The sequence below is a fragment of the Schistocerca cancellata genome, chromosome 9, assembly GCF_023864275.1.
Source record: "Schistocerca cancellata isolate TAMUIC-IGC-003103 chromosome 9, iqSchCanc2.1, whole genome shotgun sequence".
NCBI classification, from domain to species: Eukaryota; Metazoa; Arthropoda; class Insecta; order Orthoptera; family Acrididae; genus Schistocerca; species Schistocerca cancellata.
In genome coordinates this window covers 382,460,409-382,486,041 of record NC_064634.1, presented here as the reverse complement: position 1 = coordinate 382,486,041, position 25,633 = coordinate 382,460,409, and the positions used below count along the sequence as shown (strand labels likewise).

At 45.8% G+C, this 25,633-nt stretch overlaps 1 protein-coding gene across 1 annotated transcript in view; it reads right to left on the bottom strand.

Annotated features, from left to right (window-relative positions):
* Positions 1-25,633, bottom strand: part of LOC126100462 (mucin-17) — a 375,348-nt gene that overhangs the window by 67,086 nt on the left and 282,629 nt on the right. The gene's annotated exons all lie outside the window — the stretch shown is intronic.

Genomic DNA, 25,633 nt, shown 5'->3' with positions numbered 1-25,633 from the left:
AAACGTTGTTACCAAACATCTCCAAAAGTACTTGACCAATTTTTTCAAAGTTCTTGGCCAATGTATTTCAAATTTCTAAATTCAGATGAAACACTGAAGAAAATTATTTAAAAATTAAAAGCGCAAAAAACCAAAGATTAGATGGTAAACTGGTTGTAATTCCTGTTGTTGTTGTTGTTGTTGTGGTCTTCAGTCCTGAGACTGGTTTGATGCAGCTCTCCATGCTACTCTCTCCTGTGCAAGCTTCTTCAGCTCTCAGTACCTTCTGCAACCTACATTCTTCTGAATCTGCTTAGTGTATTCATCTCTTGGCCTCCCTCTACGATTTTTACCCTCCACGCTGCCCTCCAATGCTAAATTTGTGATCCATTGATGCCTCAAAACATGTCCTACCAACCGATCTCTTCTTCTAGTCAAGTTGTGCCACAAACTTCTCTTCTCCCCAATCCTATTCAATACCTCCTCATTAGTTACGTGATCTACCCACCTTATCTTCAGCATTCTTCTGTAGCACCACATTTCGAAAGCTTCTATTCGATTCTTGTCCAAACTGGTTATCGTCCATGTTTCACTTCCATACATGGCTACACTCCATACAAATACTTTCAGAAACGACTTCCTGACACTTAAATCTATACTCGATGTCAACAAATTTCTCTTCTTCAGAAACGCTTTCCTTGCCATTGCCAGTCTACATTTTATATCCTCTCTACTTCGACCATCATCAGTTATTTCACTCCCTAAATAGCAAAACTCCTTTACTACTTTAAGTGTCTCATTTCCTAATCTAATCCCCTCAGCATCACCCGATTTAATTTGACTACATTCCATTATCCTCGTTTTGCTTTTGTTGATGTTCATCTTATATCCTCCTTTCAAGACACTGTCCATTCCGTTCAACTGCTCTTCCAAGTCCTTTGCTGTCTCTGACAGAATTACAATGTCATCGGCGAACATCAAAGTTTTTACTTCTTCTCCATGAATTTTAATACCTACTCCGAATTTAATTCCTATCCGGAGAAAATATTACAGCGGCAATACCCATCTTCGAGGTAGTACCATCAGACGTCAGTAGACCGCGGGACGGTCTAAAACTGGGGAATTTGACAGAAACACGATTGCATATTCTTATTTTTTGAATAAATGCCGTTGATATACACCCTAGAAGATATTTTAGGCCGCCTTTCACAGTTATTTTTGTTATTAAAATCCACCGTGCCACACAAAAGCTCAGGCAGCTCGTGGATGCAGTACCGACAAAAGTCACTAGATAGCGGGCCGATCAAAAGATCGAACTGAACCTGAGATTTCCCGAACTGTGGTGCAAACTCTTCGAACAGTTCGAGTCCAGCTCAAACACAGCCCTACTTCAAAAGTAAAAACTAATCTGAAACAATAGAAGACGAATTCTCGAAAAACACAATGACATACTTACCGCAAAATGCTGTTACCGGTGGCGTCACTAATCGTGTTTTCAAACAGGTGAAAACGTATTCATCCGTTGACACCAGTGATATATACCCTGCGATTTAAAGCGGATGGTTTCCCATGTTCGTTTGTTTAAAATCGTGTATCTCCGAAATTTCTAGACCGATTGCTTTGGAATTTTGATACAACGTTACGTTCTAATACAGGCGTCCTTTTAGATACCTATCTTCGTAATATATATGTAGTAGCTTTTCAACATTTTTGTAACAACGTCTCCCTAATATGGGAATTGTAAAAAGTTATATATTACTTACATTTAAAAAATAGGTATATAAAAATACACGTGTATTCCAATGAAACTTTCTGTCAAAACTCCAAAGCATTTGGTCAAACACTTTCGGAGATTTGCGATTAGGAACATGTTCAGTTTCTGTGCAAGTGCAAACATAGATGTTCGATTCTTCAACATCTAAAATCTCCGAAAGTTCTAGACTGACTGCATTGGAATTTTGACACAACGTTCCATTGGTGTACGCACGTGTTTTTGTTTATCTATTTTTTAAATATATGTAACACATAAATTTATGTAAATTTAATAACATGGAAATGTTACAAAATATAAAATAGTGACACGTTATTAGCAAACAGGAAAGTTGTGTTATGGCTTATTGGCTTATGATTAGAGCACTGCTACGTAATCTGAATTCGCAATATAAACAGGATATATGTCAGAGAGAGGGGGAAGAGGAGATGGAGAGAGGCGTGGGAGGAAATGGACATAGAAAACGGGAAGGAAGAGTTCCACAGAGAGAGCGGGCAGGAACGGATGGAGAGAGAGGGGAAGAAGAGAAGACAGAGAGAGAGAGAGAGTGAGAGGGAGGAAGTGATGGACAGAGAGAGCGGGAAGGAGAAGGAAATGGACAAGGAAAAGTGCTGGCGGAGATGGACAAAGGGCCGGCCGCGGTGGTCTAGCGGTTCTGGCGCTGCAGTCCGGAACCGCGGGACTACTACGGTCGCAGGTTCGAATCCTGCCTCGGGCATGGGTGTGTGTGATGTCCTTAGGTTAGTTAGGTTTAAGTAGTTCTAAGTTCTAGGGGACTTATGACCTAAGATGTTGAGTCCCATAGTGCTCAGAGCCATTTGAACCATTTAGATGGACAAAGACAAAGGAGGAAAGGAAGTTAGGACGCATATCCAATTCCTATACATACTGCTTTCCCATATATAGAGCTTTCTCTTATTTATTTTCCGTTTAAGTGGGTACAGCTAGCACTCAATAAAAAGTTACAGTCCAGGTAACAGACATATATGCAAACCAGGTATGAATAAATAATAAACATTCAGATGTTGCTAAATCCTTACTAAGGTATTCCGTGGAACGTCGCTAGTAGGTGAAAGAACGCACACCGAATCTATCGCCTAGTTTAGATGGGAAATTTTCTACACGTACGCCGAGTCAAGCTACAGGCGAGTTGCATAAATTTTTGAGAACGCATTAAACTGCTAAGCGAACGAGTGTTTTATAGTGTGGTAAGAGGTCGCACTGTCCGTTTGCTCGCAGTAAAGAGCAGACTGTCTGGCCGTAACTCGTATGTGGGACGGCCGCCAGCTAGTGCCGCCTGTAACGGAGTCTTTAGCGCTGCCATTGGCTGCTGCAGCTGTTGCCTGCGGTTGTCTATCAGATCGTCCATGCTACCCGAGAGAGGGTCGCTAAATGCTCTCTCATTAGAGGAAAACTAACGTTTAATCTCCCGCCCACAATAAGGTCATTACAGACGGACAAAAGCGGCGAATTGTGAAAGAATAGAGAAGGAAACTGGTTGGATCCTTTTCAAAGTACCGATCTCAGCACTTTCCCTGAATGGTTTAAGGAAATCATAGAAAAGCTAAATTTGGTTGGCTGGACGGGGATATGAACCTCAGTCCTTTCAAATGCGTGTCCAGTGTCTCATCACTCACCAACAAGGAAATAAAGGTGTATTTTTAAGCGAAACAGCAGCGGCGTAACACAAATACCTTTTATTTAGGGGTCACTCGTGACAGGATACTTAACTTTCTAGAACCCTTGCTGTGAACTGCTGCTAGGATAAAAACAAGAAACAATGTCTTACAGAAACTTTGTGGTACGACATAGGGTTTATCAGCTCCAACACTAAAATCTTCTGGTTTAGGGCTGGTGTACCCTGTGGGAGAATATTGCGCAGTTTTCAGTCAACAACCCAGGCACCAGACTCCTCGACACGTTACTGGACCGTGGTACAGAGTGTGTATTATCACAAGAACACTCAGAAATACTCCACTTTCCTAGTTGTCTATTCTCTGCCGTATAGCTCCCCCATTTTTTGCAGCGACAATTTGCTCTCAAGCGAGAGTGCTCATTATCTCCCTGCACATTAGGACGCTCCTGCACTCGCTCCCCTCATCCACCTATATAAGATGCACAATTTTTGGTGGACAACGAAGTAACTACAACAGGCGTTACAAATGACTGAAAACAGAGGCTGTGACTTTCATCTGCACGCAAAGTGAAGTTTCACGATTTTGTCTGCGTATTGTAACGCGTTTCTTATTTGGGCTACAGCGACCTTCGTTACACCCAATACAAATGCAATATTACTTTGTACGACATGGAAAGCAATTTCAGGATCTGTTCGATGGCGAGGAGTTTGAGTTTCGGAAAGGTAAGCTCGCCTGAGAGGCATTTCTGAAGAAGGCACGTTCATAGGATTTGTCAAACTGGAACAACCGTTCGAGAACGTAAAATGGTGCAAGATGTTTCAAGTTCTGAGTAAATTGGAGTGAGCGCTATAGGGAAAGACGATTAATAATACGATATGTACAAGAGCCAGGAAGGAACAATAAGAATGGAAGAACAAGAATGAAATGATCGGATTTAAAAAGGTTTGTAAATGAATGTAGTCTTTCGCTCCTGCTTTTGAATCTGTACATCAGGGAAGCAATGACTGAAATAAAAGAAAGATTGAAGAGTGGGATTAAAATTCAGGCTGAAAGGAAATCGATACTAAGATTAGCCGATGACATTGTTTTCCTCAGTGAAAATTCAGAGGAACTACAGGACGTGCTGAATGGTATTAATAGTCTAATGAGTACAAAATAGGAATTGAGAGACAACCTAAGACAGACTAAAGTAATGAGGAGTAGCAGAAATGAAATTAGGGAGAAACGTATTAGATTTGGTGATCACGAAGCAGAGGAAGAGAAGAAATTCTGCTACTTTGGAAGCAAAATAACCTATGAAAGACGAAAGGAGGCCATAAAAAAGCAGATAAGCACAGGCAAAGAGGACATTCCTGGTTTAGAGAAGTCTGCCACTATCAAACATGTGCTGCCTTAATCTGAGAAAGAAATCTCTCAAAATGTACGTTTGTAGTATAGCACTGTATGGTAATTGTACGGTAGTGAATAGTAGACTTTGGGAAAACCTGAAAAGAAGAGAATCGAAGTGTTAGCGTTGTGGTGCTATAGAAGGGTGCTGAGAATCACGTGGACTGATAATGTAAGGAGTAAGGAGATTCTGTGCAGATTCGATGAAGAAAGGAACATATTTAAAACATTTGTCAGAAAGGTCACAGTTTGTAGTAATAGACGGAAAGTCATCGAGTGAAACAGAAGTATTCTATGGCGTTCCCCAAGGAAGTGTTATGGGTCCTCTATTGTTCCTGATCTATATTAACGACATAGGAGACAATCTGAGTAGCCGTCTTAGATTGTCTGCAGATGATGCTGTCATTTACAGTCTTGTAAAGTCATCAGATGATCAAAACGACTTGCAAAATGATTTAGATAAGATATCTGTATGGTGCGAAAAGTGACAATTGACCCTGAAAAAAAAGTGTGGATTTAAACACATGAGTACTAAAAGAAATCAGCTAAATTTCGGTTACACGATAAGTCAAACAAATCTGAAGGCTGTAAATTCAGCTAGTAACTTAGGGATTACAATTACAAATACCCTAAATTAGAACGATCACATAGGTAGTATTGTGGGTACAGCAAAACAAAGACTGCGATTCATTGGCAGAACACTTAGAAGGTGCAACAGGTCTACTAAAGAGACTGCTTACACCACGCTTGTCCGCCAAATTCTGGAGTATTCTGTGCGGTGTGGGATCCACATCAGGTGGGACTGACGGATGACATCGAAAAAGTACAAAGAAGGGCAGCTCGCTTTGTATTATCGCGAAATAGGGGAATGATGTCACAGACATGATACGTGAATTGGAGTGGCAATCAAAGGCGATTTTCGTTGCGACGGGATCTTCTCATGAAATTTAAATCACCAATTTTCTCCTCTGATTGCGAAAACATTCTGTTCGTACCCACCTACATAGGGAGAAATGATCATCATGATAAAATAAATCAGGGCTGGCACAGAAAAATTAAGTGCTCCTTTTTCCCGCGCGCCGTTCGAGAGTTGAACGGTAGAGAGACAGCTTGAAGGTGGTTCACTGAACCGTCTGGCAGGCACTTTATTGTGAATAGCAGAGTAATCACGTAGATGTAGATGCAGATTTGCAAGAATAAGAGACAGGATGATAGAAAATGTATTAAGACATAGAGGAATAACGTCCATGGTATTATTAGAGGGGGCTGTAGACAGGTAAAAACTGTAAGGGGAGTCAGAAGTTGAAATAAATACAACAAATAATTAAGGACGTAGGATTGAAGTATTTCTCTGAGACGAACAGTTTGGCAGAAGAGAGGAATTCGTGGGGAGTTGCATATAACATGTAAGAACGCCGATGACTGCAGAAAAAAATGTTTATGAACTATCAAGAGTTGAGCGTCTTAGCTTGATACTAACCAGACCGGTAATTCCTCCGAACCGCTAGAGATGGGCGATATTTAAGATAACCATTAAAATACCGATGTTGTTGAGTAGTATCTGTACTTCGCATGCTGGACGCTTTAAAATATTTAAGATGATGGAAGTCACCAAAAGAAAAGCAACTTTTCGTCATTCACCTCCTGTTTGGACAGTCATGAGGCGACTACTAAGGTTTTGTTGCATTACTTTTGTTATTGCCATTAAAATTTCAGTAATTTTAAAATATCAGAACCATTTTTGTTTTGTTTCTGTCACATGCAGCATTCAAGTTAAGTTTCGTGTCACAGCAGATTACTCACAGATACGAGTAGCTCTGTGTTATAAGAATATTAGTCGCACGCAATCGAGGTGGACTTGGTGAAGTTTCATAGAGTGTAGGCGGAACGAAACTGGCCCAGAAAATATTTCATGCACCTTGAAGTAGGCGACACTAGCAGGTGGTGTAAGCCGGGTTGTATGAAATATTTTCTGGGCCAGTTTCATTTCGCCCGCCCATGAGAAAACTATCCCTGTTTATGGAGGAAATGTTCTGCGGAAACTGCTAGAAACTTGTTGGAGATAGGTCAAGGACCGTGTCGCGTTAGATACACAGGTTCCCGTCGGATCACCGATGCTAAGCACTGTCGGGCGTGGTTGGCACTTGGATAGGTGGCCATCGGATGGGTGACCGTCCGATGACGCCAAACGTCTGTCGGTATCGTTGCGCCTTCCGAGGCCTGTTTGGATAGAATTTAGTTTTTGCTGGAGACTGTATAGTGACTGTTTGCGATGATTTTTTTTATTCTAGTAGTTGAATTTTTTTTTGAAAATTATCGGAATCAGCATTGATTAGAAATGTAGGCATGGCGAGAAGTTTTGCCCTATTTTGCGAGTGATAGTGAGCTCGCGACCGTTATTTAGACTGATAGTATAGGTGTAGCAACGGGAATTCCACTGTTAAATGTAGATGAGAGAGCGGATAGGTGGAAAGAATACGCTGAAAGCCTCTACGAAGGGGAAAATTTGTCTGATGTGATAGAAGAAGAAGCTGGAGCCGTTTAGAAGAGATAGGGGACCCGGTATTGGAATCAGAATTTAAAAGAGCTTTGGAGGACTTAAGATCAAATAAGGCAGAGTGGATAGATAACATTCCATCAAAATTTCTAAAATTGTTAGGGGAAGTTGCAACAAAACGACTATTCGCGTTGGTGTGTAGAATGTATGAGTCTGGCGACATACCATCTGACTTTCGGAAAAACATCATCCACACAATTCCGAAGACGGCAAGAGCTGACAAGTGCGAGAATTATCGCACAATCAGCTTAACAGCTCATGCATCCAAGTTGCTTACAACAATAATATACAGAAGAATGGAATAGAAAATTGAGGATGCGCTAGATGACGATCAATTTGGCTTTAGGAAAGGTAAAGGCACGAGAGAGGCAATTGTGACTTTGCGGTTAATGATGGGCGCAACACTAAAGAAAAATCAAGAAGTTAATAAGATTTGTTGACCTGGAAAAAGCGTTCGACGTTGTAAAATTGTGCAAGGTGTTCGAAATTCTGAGAAAAATATGGGTAAGCTTTAGGTAGAGACGGGTCATATACAATATGTACAACAGACAAGAGGGAGTAATAAGAGTGGACGACCGAGAACGAAGTGCTTGTATTAAAAAGAGTGTAAGACAAGGATGTAGTCTTCCGCCCCTAGTGTCCAATCTGTACATCGAGGAAACAATGATGGAAATGAGAGAAAGGTTCAGGAGTGGAATTAAAATTCAAGGTGAAAGAATATCAATGATACGATTCGCTGATGACATTGCTATCTTGAGTAAAAGTGAAGAAGAACTACACGATTTGCTGAACGCAATGAACAGTCTAATGAGTACAGAGCATGGATTGAGGGTAAAGCGAAGAAAGACGAAGGTAATGAGTAGTAGTAGAAATGAGAACAGCGAGAAACTTAACGTCAGGATTGATGGTCACGAAGTCAATGAAGTTAAGGAATTCTGCTACTTAGGCAGTAAAATAACCAGTGACGGACGGAGCAAGGAGGACATCAAAAGCAGACTAGCACTGGCAAAAATGGCGCTCCTGGCCAACAGAAGTCTACTAATATCAAATACTGGCCTTAATTTGAGGAAGAAATTTCTGAGGATGTACGTCTGGAGTACAGTGTTATATGGCAGTGAAACATGGACTGTAAGAAAACCGAAACAGAAGAGAATCGAAGCATTTGAGATGTGGTGCTACAGACGAAAATTAGGTGAACTGATAAGATAAGGTCTGAGGAGGTTCTGTGCAGAATCGGAGAGAAAAGCAATACACGGAAAACACTGGTAAGGAGAAGGGACAGGATGATAGCACATCTGTTAAGATATAAGGGAATGACTTCCATGGTACAGGGAGCTGTAGAAGGCAGATACTGGAATACATCCAGCAAATAATTTAGGACGTAGGTTACAAGTGCTACTCTGAGATGAAGAGGTTAGCACAGGAGAGGAGTTCGTGGCGGGTTGCATCAAACCAGTCAGAAAACTGATGATAAAAGAAAAAAAAGTATAGCAGTGCAGAGGATTAATCTAGGGTCGCTAAGCAACGCCTCCAGCTAGCTAATGGCCCTACGCTCTTATATGCCACCCCGGGTCAGACAATAAAGTTTTCCGACAAAAGCAATGGTGCAGCAAGTCACGTAATTCGCCGCGCGCGCCGCACATCGCTGCCCTCAGGCACGAATATGACCTAGCGAGACGCCACGTAGGCTACGAGGACAGACGAGTAGGAACGTTTCAAGCATTAATCCAACTTACGTAATATGTAGCTCACACACGTTCTACTTAACAGCTCATCTGCAATTTCAGCTAGACAGCCTACGCCACATCTGAACCTCAACTCTTCCACGACTTTTTTTGTCGAAGTGAAGGATTTTAAAGTTACTTCAAGAGAGGCGTTCGGAAATGATTTAGAATATTAATTTTTGTACGTTATTTATTAATGAACTCGGGCCAGTGTACGTGGAATGTCTCACTATATATATATCCCAATGACCCCAATACACCGCTGCCACCTTCCTGGCACTTCATTATTGCATCACGGAACAGTGTTTGGGCGTACTGCGAATGGCTGCCCCCAATTCTTCCTTGCTGCCAAACGTCTTACCTAGCAACGCATCCGTCATGTTTTCGAATAAAGCATAACGTGATGCAGAGGGATCCAGTGAACACGGTGGATGTGGCACAACAGCGATGTCAACTTCGTATCTGTGGCGTTGCTGATATGGGACAAAATGTTGTCGTGCTGGAGGAGCACTCCTTTCGACCACCTTCCCAGTCGTCTTTCATCAATCGATTGTTCTGATTCCTTCCACAAAAACAATTCGGTCCATGTTGTCCATGTTAGCCGTCTTCCATCTTGTCAATAGCTTTCTCTACTTGACAAGAAAAAAGCGCTGTCTTTTCACTATACACAGCGTTCACAACTGCTATGGTGTACAGGTATCTGTTCATCATTCTACGGGAGGACGTGCCTGTTGTTTGAGGGGTATACGTAAAACAGCGCAATTGTAAATCAGTTCCGAACGCCCCTCGTAATTAATGTCGTAGTCCGAGGAAACAATATGAACGAACTAGTTCCCGCTCTTTCGTTTAACGACGCTGGGAGGAGTGGGACGTACAGCGGTGTTTGTAAGTTCATCCGGGATTTCACAAGACAACCCTGCAAAAATTACATGACACTCAGGAAGTAGACTCATATTAGTGGAGAGAGCATTTCTCTAAATTTCTGACTCACATTACAGGTGCTCAATATGGGCACCGTCTGTAACGAGGCGACCGTCAATACGTGCGTGCCGTTCATTGTCGCGAATTGTCCGGGAGCACGTAACAACAGTCAGCTTTGCAAAGCTGTTCATTTGGTTGCCTATCTGCAGGCGCGAACTAACTCGGTGCTACAATACGACACAGATGTTTCATTTACATCTTCTGATGTACCTGCCCCTTAGTGCAATTATACCACGACGCATATCACGAATCGAAACCTGGACAGATGTTCTATCCACTGTTATGTATCATGTATATGTATTCCTCGTAGTTATCTAAATAAAACCCTGGAGGCACCTACGAATAATCCAGAATGTGTTCCACTGGTATTTTGACGTGGAACCTCTATGTCCTAGTGGCACTGACGTAAACGGCCATGCCAGTATTTTGATTTACCACGTATATTTCCAGAAAAGCTGTTGGATCGTAGTTATGCTAGCAAATATTTCACGTATTGTCAGAATATTCCAGATGACAAGTTCTTTATCATTACAAGCAAATTCGAATGTCTCATGTGACAGTCACTTCGATCTTCCTACTTTGAATACGGGGCGAGACATTTCTTGCACAAAGCAGTTTGACACATGGTATACACGTTCTTTGTTCTGGATTTTTTTCCTCTGTATTAGCATATCCTGCGCACCTGTTCCTTCTTTCACCTTGGGTTTCTAACAGTTCTTTTGACAATGGCGTCTTTCTGTCCCAGTGGAATAGTTTGCTCTGCAAGTGGCATGAGAAAATCAATCAATGCTATTTTTTGTGGCAAGACATGTAGCGAGCAGAGGGCTAAATATCAATCTTGAAAACAGCACAACCTAAAGGTGCAGTCTGTAACTATAAGAATTTTGCAAATCATTAGGACGCTTCCCCTTACCACTGGGGTACTGATATACAGTGTTCAACACAATTAAAGGGTCACCTTTTTTAAACCCCGCAAATGGTCCCCCACTGCGACGCCGAAATTTGAAATTTGGCTGAGAGGTGCCTAAATCGCGGGAGTTTAACCCAACGAACGTGATCTCACCTGTTTGGACTGAAGCATGACCTCAAATTTTGCTTTGGTACGCAGGATGGAGCCACTAGGGTCCGTTCAGAATCATTCGACGAAATTTGTACTTAATCTTTAAAAATGACTGTACAGAGGTATCCATCTACTGATCTCTTCCCACCGGTCAGATTGGCAACCGTTTCGACACCCCTCTGATTTCGTATGCAGCCAGCAGGCAGTAGGGCGGAGCGGGTTGATGTCTCGCCTGCAGAAAGAGATCGGTGTATGAGTATCTCTGTACAGTCACACTTGTAAAGTGCCCAACGAAGATGCTCGAGTGGCACCTATGCACTTGGGAGCCGCGGGGGGGAGGTCTAAGTGGGATCTTAAATACACTCCTGGAAATTGAAATAAGAACACCGTGAATTCATTGTCCCAGGAAGGGGAAACTTTATTGACACATTCCTGGGGTCAGATACATCACATGATCACACTGACAGAACCACAGGCACATAGACACAGGCAACAGAGCATGCACAATGTCGGCACTAGTACAGTGTATATCCACCTTTCGCAGCAATGCAGGCTGCTATTCTCCCATGGAGACGATCGTAGAGATGCTGGATGTAGTCCTGTGGAACGGCTTGCCATGCCATTTCCACCTGGCGCCTCAGTTGGACCAGCGTTCGTGCTGGACGTGCAGACCGCGTGAGACGACGCTTCATCCAGTCCCAAACATGCTCAATGGGGGACAGATCCGGAGATCTTGCTGGCCAGGGTAGTTGACTTACACCTTCTACAGCACGTTGGGTGGCACGGGATACATGCGGACGTGCATTGTCCTGTTGGAACAGCAAGTTCCCTTGCCGGTCTAGGAATGGTAGAACGATGGGTTCGATGACGGTTTGGATGTACCGTGCACTATTCAGTGTCCCCTCGACGATCACCAGTGGTGTACGGCCAGTGTAGGAGATCGCTCCCCACACCATGATGCCGGGTGTTGGCCCTGTGTGCCTCGGTCGTATGCAGTCCTGATTGTGGCGCTCACCTGCACGGCGCCAAACACGCATACGACCATCATTGGCACCAAGGCAGAAGCGACTCTCATCCCTGAAGACGACACGTCTCCATTCGTCCCTCCATTCACGCCTGTCGCAACACCACTGGAGGCGGGCTGCACGATGTTGGGGCGTGAGCGGAAGACGGCCTAACGGTGTGCGGGACCGTAGCCCAGCTTCATGGAGACGGTTGCGAATGGTCCTCGCCGATACCCCAGGAGCAACAGTGTCCCTAATTTGCTGGGAAGTGGCGGTGCGGTCCCCTACGGCACTGCGTAGGATCCTACGGTCTTGGCGTGCATCCGTGCGTCGCTGCGGTCCGGTCCCAGGTCGACGGGCACGTGCACCTTCCGCCGACCACTGGCGACAACATCGATGTACTGTGGAGACCTCACGCCCCACGTGTTGAGCAATTCGGCGGTACGTCCACCCGGCCTCCCGCATGCCCACTATACGCCCTCGCTCAAAGTCCGTCAACTGCACATACGGTTCACGTCCACGCTGTCGCGGCATGCTACCAGTGTTAAAGACTGCGATGGAGCTCCGTATGCCACGGCAAACTGGCTGACACTGATGGCGGCGGTGCACAAATGCTGCGCAGCTAGCGCCATTCGACGGCCAACACCGCGGTTCCTGGTGTGTCCGCTGTGCCGTGCGTGTGATCATTGCTTGTACAGCCCTCTCGCAGTGTCCGGAGCAAGTATGGTGGGTCTGACACACCGGTGTCAATGTGTTCTTTTTTCCATTTCCAGGAGTGTATCTTCAACATTTCGCGGCCCTGTCAGCAACTGTATAAATATTAATTTTAATTTTGATATTCAACAGCCTCAGTTGCACCGTTTACATAGAATTTACCTAGGTTTCAGTCGGGATAACCTAGCCTTCTTCAGAATAACAGTAACTACTGTTGTCCATAGTGGACATCATCAAGCTGAAACTACAAATCCATTAATTATCGTCAGACTGTAAAACTTATCTGGAACTGCCTCGGCCCCACTTCGCGATGCGTCGAGGCAGTTCCAGATAAGTTTTATAGTCTGACGATAATTTATGGATTTGTAGTTTCAGCTTGATGATGTCCACTATGGACAACGGTAGTTACTGTTATTCTGAAGAAGGTTGGATTATACCGACTGAAACCTAGGTAAATTATAGGTAAACGGTACAATTGGGATTCTTTGCCATTGCATTCACGTGTGTGTCAGTATCACACGTCTCCGTGCACACGCCACAGAATGGTGCAAAACAGAATGATTGAAAAAACATAAACATCTCTTGTACTTCGGATCACGTTCAGATTTCGTCGAATGGTTTTGAGCGGGTCCGTTGTGGTTCGAGCCTGTATACCAAAGCAAAACTAGCGGTCACGCTACACTCTAAACGGGTCATATCACGTTCAGAGTTGGAGAACCGCGGTGTCCTTAGAATAGCACTGTGCCGTCATATGGAGGAGGGGGAGGGGGGCGTCAGCAGAGGCAAAATTTGTTAAAAACGTCGTCCAGTTGTACATAGCGCTGCAAACTGTCTTTTCGAGCCGCGCGGCATTAGCCGAGCGGTCTTGGGCGCTGCAGTCAGGGACTGTGCGGCTGGTCCCGGCGGAGGTTCGAGTCCTCCCTCGGGCATGAGTGTGTGTGTTTGTCCTTAGGATGATTTAGGTTAAGTAGTATGTAAGCTTAGGGACTGATAATCTTAGCAGATAAGTCCCATAAGATTTCACACACATTTTTTTGTCTTATCGAGCGCGAAATGTGAATATGAACGCCCCTAGGGGAGGTGTGGTTTCATTAATATCCTTAATGCCACTTCCTAACGCCTATTCGTGTCGACCTGAGCGGCGATGTGTACGAAGTGTTTTTCTCTGCCATCCATAAGAAAACAGAGTGATTTCAACGCTGGATGACGCTGTTCTGGTCTCCGTAGGCGTTTAACGAATGGGTGAAATGTGGGTAACAGGTGGCGTGACTATCTTCCCATCGTTTGACGCGTTCACGTGGCGTTGAGGCGAAGTGTAGTGAAATTTGGTGGCAGTGTGCCATCATTAACCCTCACGAACTCCTGAGCTCTGGCCGTTTATTCGCGTGGGTCGACATCTCGCTGCGCCTAGCCCGGGGGCGAAGTAGCAGGGCGCCACACTTTTGCACCATTACACTGAAAGGTTGTAAGCAACTTAAAGCCAAATTCCAAACTCCTGCGTAGCAATGGGAGACAACTGCGGGGTTTCAAAAATGTGACACTTTATTTGTGTTGCGCACTGTACGTAGCATCAACATGCAGCTTACTGCCACTACTTTGATAACCTATCGTGGGACACACATGTTCCAAAGCTAGTGAAAAGGTTCACGTCGTGTCTACTGCTTCCCTTTATGGAATTTTCCATTCACTTCCTTCACTGTTTTCTCCAATGCACAAGTCGACAGCTGCAGCCCTTGCCCCCTCTCTTCTCAGCGGAATAAGATGTGTCTGCGCTGAGCTTCTGTGACGCCAGATGCAGCTGTGGGCGCCTGACGGACCGCGCGCGCGTGGTAGATGGCGGCGGCTGAAGTGACGGGCCGCCACAGATAGCGGCGGGTGCGGTCGCGATAGCGCAGGCCGCGTCACGAAGCCGCTGCGCTTCGAAATGTCGCGCCTGCGCAAAAGCCAGGCCGACCTTATCGGCGATGCAGCGCACTTGCTACGCCCATCAAGCGATCTCCGTCTGATATCTGGCTGGCGCCGTCGCGGGCGTGTTGCTCACGCTACGACGTCGCAGCTCCCACAAGCATCCGTCTGTTACCGAGACAGTTGTAATACTACCGTAGACTACCATAACTAAGCGTACACTACGGTAGTTTTCCTCGTAGCTTTGCTCAGTTCAGGTCGTACTCGCATTATCTCTACGGTGGGTGAGTGCATACATGTTGGGCATTACCTCATAACGATCGCATTCTTTACGTATGCGATGAATGTCCTACTAGGTGCCCCTGAAAACCGGAAGCGGTGAACTGTCTAGAAACTGAGTGAAGATATATAAAGGGCAAGGTAAACTACGAAATATTTTTGTTCTACATAGTTATCGTCCGGTCTGGTACTTAAGAATAAACAGTATTTATATAATTCTTTAATTTTCGACGTTTAATTGCGATTTTATTCAAAAATTGTCGATCTTTAACGAGAAGAAGAACGAAGTTGTAGTAAAAATAAAGCATGCAGTACAAATTTATTATGTGATTCTAGAAAACGCAATTTACTCAACAAAAGCGTAAAAATAAAAAGTAACGCAAAAAAATCAAACTTCGCTTAAATACTTCGTCAAAGATATATAACACTTAACTCTTTTATTGATAAACAACTTTCGCTTTTATCGGTAATAACAGGAAACTGTTGCCTTTGATCATGATGAAAAACGTTCTACTCAGTACAAAATAACAACAATAATATTTTCTTATGTTTGTGCAAGTAACTATACTTGAATCAAAAGTAATTGCTTTGTTTGTACAAAAGATGTATACTTATAAAAATGCACTAACAATGAATCATGTGCAGTTCTAATTATGTTCAAAAACAAACAAAAACAGGGAAATCGTCGGCTCCCAGTTTCTCTCTTACACATTCATTTCTGTTTCTTTTCCTACCAACTCTGTGAATACTCATCTGTCAACGCAACACATTTTGCTCAACAATGGACGACTAGAAGGAGTTTGTAGAATTCTGCATTTTAATTGTTCAGGAAACGTTCCTCTTGTAAAGATCAGCTCATCGACATTCTGGAAACGCCTGAAACGCAACAGTTTCTTCGTATGAGGAAAGAGGAAGAGCCACGGAACTGCCCAAAGAAGAAGCGTCTGCGCCTGCTGACCCTTGCAGAAAGAGATGGGGAGTTGTCGTGGAGCAAAGACACTCCATTGGACAGCTTCCCACGCTGTTTCGTATTCATAGTCTCCCAGTTTTATGCAACCCGCACTGCCTCCAAATATAAATGCACAATTTTCATGCTCTCCCTCGCTACGTCCAAACTGTTAGTTCTACAGAAAAAAGATGAATGGGACACCTTTTTGTAGGAGCTTTTATGTTGTTAAGTAATTTCATGTAATTAAATTTTGTATTGGGATGCATTTACATTAGAGGCCGTAGTTATAAAATTGTTCGAGATAAATGTTCAAGAGTGACATTGAAACACGCTTTTCTTGGATAACTCGGAAATCATGGCCTGAAGCGAAAACGTATCCCAGTACAAAATTTAACTCCATTAAATTTCGTACAAAGAGGCTCCGCTCATTTTTCTGTAGGACTAATAGTTCGCGCGTACCGGGCGAGAGAATACGAAAATCCTACATGTAGCTTTTGAAGGTGTTGCAGGTTGCATAAAATGCATAGGTAGGGGCAGCTGACTCACACTGTATATGTGTGTGTGTGTGTGTGTGTGTGTTTGTGATGTAGACGCAACCACGGGACTAGTAGAATATTAACATTTGCGCCTACGGTCGCGAACGTGTAGCGCTCCGCTTCGTCTGGAGCAATCTGTCCCGGCGAGATGTAAAACTGTGACCCTTTGCATCTCTCCCCGCCCCCCCCGCCGAACTGCCGAAGCGCAGGACAGCGGCGGCTGCTCGGATTTGCCGGTATTCCGGCATAGCGTGACGTCACAGTATGTTTAGTCGGCCGTGAGCACCTGCTGGCCGGCCCGGACCCGGCCCTTGCCTAACAAGTCTGACGAAAACAATGGCGGCGCGATCAGCCGTGTCCGGCCGCCTGCTCAGCCCGGTCTGCGAGCCTCTCTGCACCTGCAATTTCCCCTTGCTGGAGATCACTTCCTTCCGACACCAGTCTCTGGCTGACAACTATTCGGTTCCGGCTTGAATACGGAAGCTTTCCGCCAATGCACATACCCCGAAAAAAGGAAGCGGCGCAAGAATCACAATTATTTTATTGTTTGTTTCCAGGTTGTGATGGTAATCTTACGGAACTCGCCACTCTTTTCATGAATATGAGTTCGAATGTGAGTACTTGGCTGCTCCTTGGTGTTACTGTTTCCAATGATTTGCGACCAACATAGTGATCGTACAGACGTGGATCTCTTCGCCAATTTTTGCTTACTACATTAGGTTTATTCACGTCCTGGGTCAACTGCAGATCCTGCAACAATCGTGGATCTTCTGTAGGTCTTCCTGCAGTTCGCTACAGCCTCATGGCGTTGAACAAAACCGCACCATCTGCGAACAGCCTCATGGATCTTCCGAAGTTATCCACTAGATCATTTGTATAGATTGCAAACAGTATCTGTCGTATCACACACTTCGTCGGATACTACCGAAAGCGCTTTTACATCTGCCGATTTTGTTGTATTGAGAGCAACGCATTGAGTTCTACCTGCAAGAAAGTCTTGGATCGAGTCGCAGATCTGGTCCGATACTCGTTACGCTCCTATTTTGTTCCCTAAACGACAGTGCGTGACTGTATGGAAAGCCTTCCGGAAGTCAAGCAACAAGGACTCAAGCTGTGCACGTATGTATACGATGCTATGGATCTCACGCACGGACAAGGCTAGCTGAGTATCGCAAGATCTCTGTTTTCGGAATCCATGCTGATTCTTGTCCAGGGGATATTTGTTTTCCATAAAATCCATGAACCGCGAGCATAATTCTGCAACACACTGAAATTAGCAGTATATTTATATCATGTGAACAATAATAAAACCGACAGACTGCAGGGATGTGCCGGCCATTGTGACCGAGCGGTTCTAGGCGTTTCAGTCCGGAACCGCGCTGCTCCTACGATCGAAGTTTCGAATCCTGCCTCGGGAATGGATGTGTGTGATGTCCTTAGGTTAGTTAGGTTTAAGTACTTCTAAGTCTAAGGGACCGATGACCTCAGATGTTAAGTCCCATAGTGCTTAGAGCCATTTGAGCCATTTGCAGGGATTTATTCCTGACTGGAAATGGAGGGGAAAAAATCTTATGAATATGTGTCCGGAAATGCCGGAAATGCATCGTTGCCACATTAGATGTCGCTGACAAATGAACGACCCTCTGACCACGAACCGTGTATTCCTTGTGGGCTACAAGCTGTATGACTGACGCGGCGTACTGTAAGCAGCAGAATAGTCCGGTATTCGTGTCTGGAACAATCCGAGACGGTGTTTGTGTACGGCCAAGTAGATGGGAACGGTCGAGAGGCTGCACGGCTACACCAAAACAAGTACCCTTATAGACACCAACAGCGTTACACAATATTTCAAGCTTCTTTTGGGAGTTTGTGTGATCATGTTTCCTTTCAGAGAGACGAACGTGCATGGAGACAACGAAATGTGGATACACCAGATTTGGAGTACCAGGTTGTACATGATATTGAGACGAACCGTAGTACAAAATCCAGGCAAGTGTCCGCCAGCATGCTGTAAGCCAAAGTACGATTATGTGTATCCTGCATGAAAACTGCTTCGATGGAGACCACTTTGAACATCTGTTGTGACGTGGATGCGATGCATACCTGTGCTGTCTTCTGGGATCATTTGTTGTCGCTGCACGGTGTGCACACTGTCCGGAACCTTTTTCCTTCATTTCCAGTCAGGAGTCCGTACCCGCAGTTATTCGGTTTTATTGAAGTGCACCCTATAATTTAAAGTATTCCGGCGTATGTTTGTGTCTCTGTCTGAAGGATAATCTTTGGAGCTACACTAGTGATTCTGATTTTCACTAATAGATTCGCACGAGAAAGGTTTGTGTGTATACGAGAGACCAATAAGTAAAGCAACACATGTTTGCTCAAAGCTGGTTGGTCTTACTCGAGATTCCAATACACTATATTATTCCTCGCTCTTTTAGCTACAAAACCCTTGCTGGGAGGCCGTGTATGCCTGCATGTTTCACTCTACTGGTCGACGTATGAGCTGCATCGCGATCGCTACGGTCGCAGGTTCGAATCCTGCCTCGGGCATGGATGTGTGTGATGTCCTTAGGTTTGTTAGGTTTAAGTAGTTATAACTTCTGAGGCCATCAGAAGTTGAGTCCCATAGTGCTCAGAGCCAGTTGACTCATCTTGCTGCATCGATAACCTGTCCATCATCCATGTACTGGTTCCCGCGGAGTGCATGCTTCATTGGCCCAAACAGATGAAAGTCGGAAGGTGCTTCATCCGGGCTGTAGGATGTACGAAGAAGAACAGTCCAATGAATTTTCGCGAGCTCCTCTCGTGTGCACAGACTTCTGTGATGCTCGCGTTGTCATGGGAAGGAGAAGTCCGTTTGCATTTCTGTGGCGACGGACACGCTGAAGTCGTTCCAATATGTGTGCGGCCGGCCGGTACGGGAGAGATCGGACAGGCTTGTGCGACCTTGTTTACAATGATGAGACACCTCGCCCTACGACTCAACGTGCTTTTGTTCACTGCCAGCTCTCTGCAGACATCCTGTAAGCGCCTATGAATCTGTGATACTCTGGTTTTCCTCGAAAAGAATTTCAATGACATTTCTCTGCTCGGAACGCACCTCCGTTACAGATGTACGTATAGCAATGCCACCTATCGGAACTCCATGAAACTATAGGAGCTGAAGCGGAACTATTCCACGATCTCCCACAACAAATACTGCATGTTTTCAACTGAAATAACCGAGGAAAGAAAGTGCTGCAATGCTAATTGAACACCCCTCGTTATTTCTTACCGCTACGCCAGACAAATCGTCCAACCGTAGGTGTTTAGTGCTATCCGTCCAAAGCCTGGGCGGACCTCCAATAGGCATTAACTATTTGCATCTGTCCGACGAATGACCTCCGCTTTTTGCAGCTGCTAGGTTCACTCGCTGCGCTTTGTAACTGTCCTCAGATGCTGCACGACACACCGCCTCAGTCCCCTTATCCTTATTGCAAGTACTCTCATTGACATGTTCGCACACTAGAGAGAAGAAGTACCTCCCATATCTCACTGGCTTTTCTCCGCCAGTGAGATTTAACTAATAGGGACGGTAATACCAAAGAAACATCCCCCAAGACATCTTTCGACCTTGGAGAAGCGGCCACACGAGACACACGGCACTTTCTAACCGTCCTACCAGCATGTCCGCTGCAACGAAGCGGGCATTAGAGGAAAATACAGCAGCGGAACAGATTTCCACTGACTCTCGTCGACCGTTAACGGCAGTGTAGGCGTCTTATGTAAGCTCTCATTAGCTGGCGCTAAAGATGACGTAACCCTGGTGGAACGGCTGAGGTTCCCTGCTATGTGCGATCTCTGTCTAGACAAACCAAGGACGAACACCAGCCCCCTTGCAGGTGTTTATCGAGCTGAACCAACATTTACAAATTACAAATGTGGGACTGACAATGAGCCAAACCTTCGGTTTTGGCAGGGAGCGCTCTTAACAATTAAGCTATCCGAACAGGTATATTAGTTCAGTCAGACCGACTACGGAAGCAACGGAGATAAAAGGAGGGGCAGCAATTAGTCGGAAACTACGACTTGATCGCTGATTAACTGGGTCACTGAGCAGCTCCAGCCGTAACAACCGTACTGCCAGGTTTGGCTTCACAGCTAAACTGATCTTCAGACGGCGTACATGTTTTGGGTGAGTTGCAAGTAGTCCTGAGAAATTATTTTTGAAATGTGGAAGAGCAGTTGATCGGAATGGATGGTGTCTTGAAGGGAGGATATAAGATGAACATCAACAAAAGCAAAACGAGGATAATGGAATGTAGTCGAATTAAGTCGGGTGATGTTGAAGGTATTAGATTAGGAAATGAGACCCTCAAAGTAGTAAAGGACTTTTGCTGTTTGGGGAGCAAAATAACTCATGATGGTCGAAGTAGAGAGGATATAAAATGTAGACTGGCAATGGCAAGGAAAGCGTTTCTGAAGAAGAGGAATTTGTTAACATCGAGTATAGATTTAAGTGTCAGGAAGTCATTTAGGAAAGTATTTGTATGGAGTGTAGCCATGTATGGAAGTGAAACATGGACGGTAAATAGTTTGGACAAGAAGAGAATAGAAGCTTTCGAAATGTGGTGCTACAGAAGAATGCTGAAGATAAGATGGGTAGACCACATAACTAATGAGGAAGTATTGAATAGGATTGGGGAGAAGAGAAGTTTGTGGCACAACTTGACCAGAAGAAGGGATCGGTTGGTAGGACATGTTCTGAGGCATCAAGGGATCACCAATTTAGTATTGGAGGGCAGCGTGGAGGGTAAAAATCGTAGGGGGAGACCAAGAGATGAATACACTAAGCAGATTCTGAAGGATGTAGGTTGCAGTAGGTACTGGGAGATGAAGAAGCTTGCACAGGATAGAGTAGCATGGAGAGCTGCATCAAACCAGTCTCAGGACTGAAGACCACAACAACAACAACAACAACTACTACTACTGGATAACGAAGGTGAATGACCCGGAGGACGTGGTTGATATTAATGGAACTTCGTACCCTCCATTGGCGGGTATGTAAATGATTAGACTTTCAGTTTTCTGTCACAGAATGTCCAGAGTGCATGAGTGTTGTTCGTGTTTCGTGTTGTTACTTGGCGTGGTAACGTGTATAAAAGAAGCGTGAACAGCCTCAGATGTTGAGTGGTCACACGGAGACGCTGCGAAGCGGTGCGACACAGCGTTATCAACACCTGATGAAATTTGAAGGAAGCCTCGTTGTGAGTCTCCAATTGGTCAGCTGATCTAACTGTGAAATATCCAGATTTGTGGGGTATTCAGATGCGACAGTGACCCGATGTTGGACTGCATGGGAATGAGAGGGCAGGCATACTTATTCTCAAAGTTCCGGTCGGCAACGTGACCTTAAGCAGCAAGGACTGCTGTACTGTGCACCAAGTACATGACAACCCTTTCACATTTGCGCCTGCTACCCGAGAACGAGTAATGGAGTCTCTGGAACACACTGTGCCATCCCGCACCATTGGTCGGGGACCAGCAGCATCCGGAATATGGAATTACAGTTCCCTGAGCTGTGTCTGGAATGGTGCCGTGGCTGCGATGCATGGAATACTAACCAATGCCATCGCACGGTTCTTCGCTACCGCAGATGATCCTCAGGCGAGTACAGTCCTGACCAGTGGAGAGGTCTCATTCTTCCACTGTTTTGGATGGATGAGCGGTGTGGGGAGATATCGGATATGACTTGAGGCCACGGCTGTTAATAATTGAGGAAATTCGGACAGATCAGCAGTATGTGGTGGACATCCTGCGACCTCATGTGTGGGCTATGGGCCAGCGTCTCTAAGGAGCAGATACAAATGCTTTATGCCTTCCTTCCCAACCAAATCAGCGCGTGGATACAGACAAACCCTCTCATCCTGTGGAGATTCGCTTCGTTCCCTCCTCACTTTCTGGATCTTTTCTTTTGCGCGTGAGGGGGGGGGGGGGGCGGGGTCGTTTCGGGTGCTTTTCACCATCATGTGCCATTTGCGGTGTTTTGTTTTTGGTGGATTAGTGTGATAAACATAAAACGTTCTTAGATATTTCGACTGCATTATTTTCTCAGTTGCGATGTACAGCTTATGCCGTTAGTACACGGGACGAGTTAGCTAACGTTGAAGTGGAGCGCAACGAGTTTTGTGACATCACTTTCCGCTATTTCTCGTTGAGAAACCATTTCGTCACGTGAAATATAAAATAAGTTCTGTGATATTTCGGTAAAGTGTCAGGTGAAGTAGAACCAATAGGAAGAAAGAACGCTCCCTACGTCACAAGCGGAAAGCAAGGCGCTCTACGGTTCAGCAAAATCTCATATTCGATCGTTTTTATGTTATACTCTACATCCTGTGAATATATGCTGTTTATAACCAGCAGCGCGTTGAATGTCTCTAGATGAATCGTTTCTCGTCATAAAATGACTGGAAAAGTCACACTGGAGGTTAAAGAATTTTCATATTTAGTTATTTTCGCGTTATAGGCAAATGCCGGCATGGTTCATTTGAAAGGGCACTGCCTATTTCCTTCCCCATTCTTGACACTCTTGGCTCCGTGTCTCGTGACCTCGATGTCGACGGGGCGTTAAACCCAATCGTCCTTCGACCTTTTTAGGAAGGCAGTAATTACTCGTCTTCACCATACGCCGATAGTACCACGACGACGCCAGGACGACGCTGGACAGCGAGGCTGCAGCCACGCGTTCGAGTCCGGACTGCGCCTGCTGTCTGAACTAAGTCCTTCACGTGACTTGATGTCACCGTTTTGCAACCTGCCGCCCGTGCCTGAAACCACAGACGATGAGTTTCTAGTGAGTCTTGGCGTCACAGCGCCACCCACCGGCCGAGTTCTGTCCGAGGGCAGTGGGCTGTGTGTCGTACACAGCAGACCCCAGCACCGGCCCTGCGGGCGCGTGCGCAGCCGAGGACCAGTCTACCGACTGGGACGCCGTCGCAGCGCAACAAGCTGCTAAAGAGTAAAGACTCTGCCGGCCTCAGCAGCGGCAGGCGCCGTCTTAGCAGCACCAGACGGAAGCCATCACCCGTTCGTCAGTTCTAGCCAGGGTTTGCGGGAGAGGAGTGCCTGCCTCACTACGCAGTATATCGCGATCAATAAAACACTGTTAATACTGTTTGCCCTGGGTCTCATGGATGTCGGAACGGTAGGTTAGCGTGTTCGATTAGAAGGTTAGCTGCCCTCTGCAGCCGGCCGGTGTGGCCGTGCGGTTCTAAGCGCTTCAGTTTGGAACCGCGTGACCGCTACGGTCGCAGGTTCGAATCCTGCCTCGGACATGGATGTGTGTGATGTTCTTAGGTTAGTTAGGTTTAAGTAGTTCTAAGTTCTAGGGGACTGATGACCTCAGTAGTTAAGTCCCATAGTGCTCAGAGCCATTTGAACCATTTTTTTGCCCTCTGCAATAAAAAAACTGAGTGAACGAATCAACGATGAACCTGAACAGGTGTCATGCGACGTGTGCCCCGAACAAATGCAAAGATCAATAACAAACAAAATGAGATCGGCAAAAAAAGAAAGAAAAACTGTCACCACCACTCATTCATCCCTCAGCGTGCCAGCAGGTGTCATAGGTGGTGTCACTCTTTAATTTATATTTTAGGCAGACTGTCACAAACATGTGTATGTGGAAACAAGCTCCGTTTGACTTTTGCTGAGACAGGATGCATCCATTTTTGCTCCCAGAGGTGACAGCTGTGTGTGTTGAATTTTTATATACACTCCTGGAAATGGAAAAAAGAACACATTGACACCGGTGTGTCAGACCCACCATACTTTCTCCGGACACTGCGAGAAGGCTGTACAAGCAATGATCACACGCACGGCACAGCGGACACACTAGGAACCGCGGTGTTGGCCGTCGAATAGCGCTAGCTGCGCAGCATTTGTGCACCGCCGCCGTCAGTGTCAGCCAGTTTGCCGTGGCATACGGAGCTCCATCGTAGTCTTTAACACTGGTAGCATGCCGTGTCAGCGTGGACGTGAACCGTATGTGCAGTTGACGGACTTTGAGCGAGGGCGTATAGTGGGCATGCGGGAGGCCGGGTGGACGTACCGCCGAATTGCTCAACACGTGGGGCGTGAGGTCTCCACAGTACATCGATGTTGTCGCCAGTGGTCGGCGGAAGGTGCACGTGCCCGTCGACCTGGGACCGGACCGCAGCGACGCACGGATGCACGCCAAGACCGTAGGATCCTACGCAGTGCCGTAGGGGACCGCACCGCCACTTCCCAGCAAATTAGGGACACTGTTGCTCCTGGGGTATCGGCGAGGACCATTCGCAACCGTCTCCATGAAGCTGGGCTACAGTCCCGCACTCCGTTAGGCCGTCTTCCGCTCACGCCCCAACATCGTGCAGCCCGCCTCCAATGGTGTCGCGACAGGCGTGAATGGAGGGACGAATGGAGACGTGTCGTCTTCAGCGATGAGAGTCGCTTCTGCCTTGGCGTGCCAATGATGGTCGTATGCGTGTTTGGCGCCGTGCAGGTGAGCGCCACAACCAGGACTGCATACGACCGAGGCACACAGGGCCAACACCCGGCATCATGGTGTGGGGAGCGATCTCCTACACTGGCCGTACACCACTGGTGATTGTCGAGGGGACACTGAATAGTGCACGGTACATGCAAACCGTCATCGAACCCATCGTTCTACCATTCCTAGACCGGCAAGGGAACTTGCTGTTCCAACAGGACAATGCACGTCCGCATGTATCCCGTGCCACCCAACGTGCTCTAGAAGGTGTAAGTCAACTACCCTGGCCAGCAAGATCTCCGGATCTGTCCCCCATTGAGCATGTTTGGGACTGGATGAAGCGTCGTCTCACGCCGTCTGCACGTCCAGCACGAACGCTGGTCCAACTGAGGCGCCAGGTGGAAATGGCATGGCAAGCCGTTCCACAGGACTACATCCAGCACCTCTACGATCGTCTCCATGGGAGAATAGCAGCCTGCATTGCTGCGAAAGGTGGATATACACTGTACTAGTGCCGACATTGTGCATGCTCTGTTGCCTGTGTCTATGTGCCTGTGGTTCTGTGAGTGTGATCATGTGATGTATCTGACCCCAGGAATGTGTCAATAAAGTTTCCCCTTCCTGGGACAATGAATTCACGGT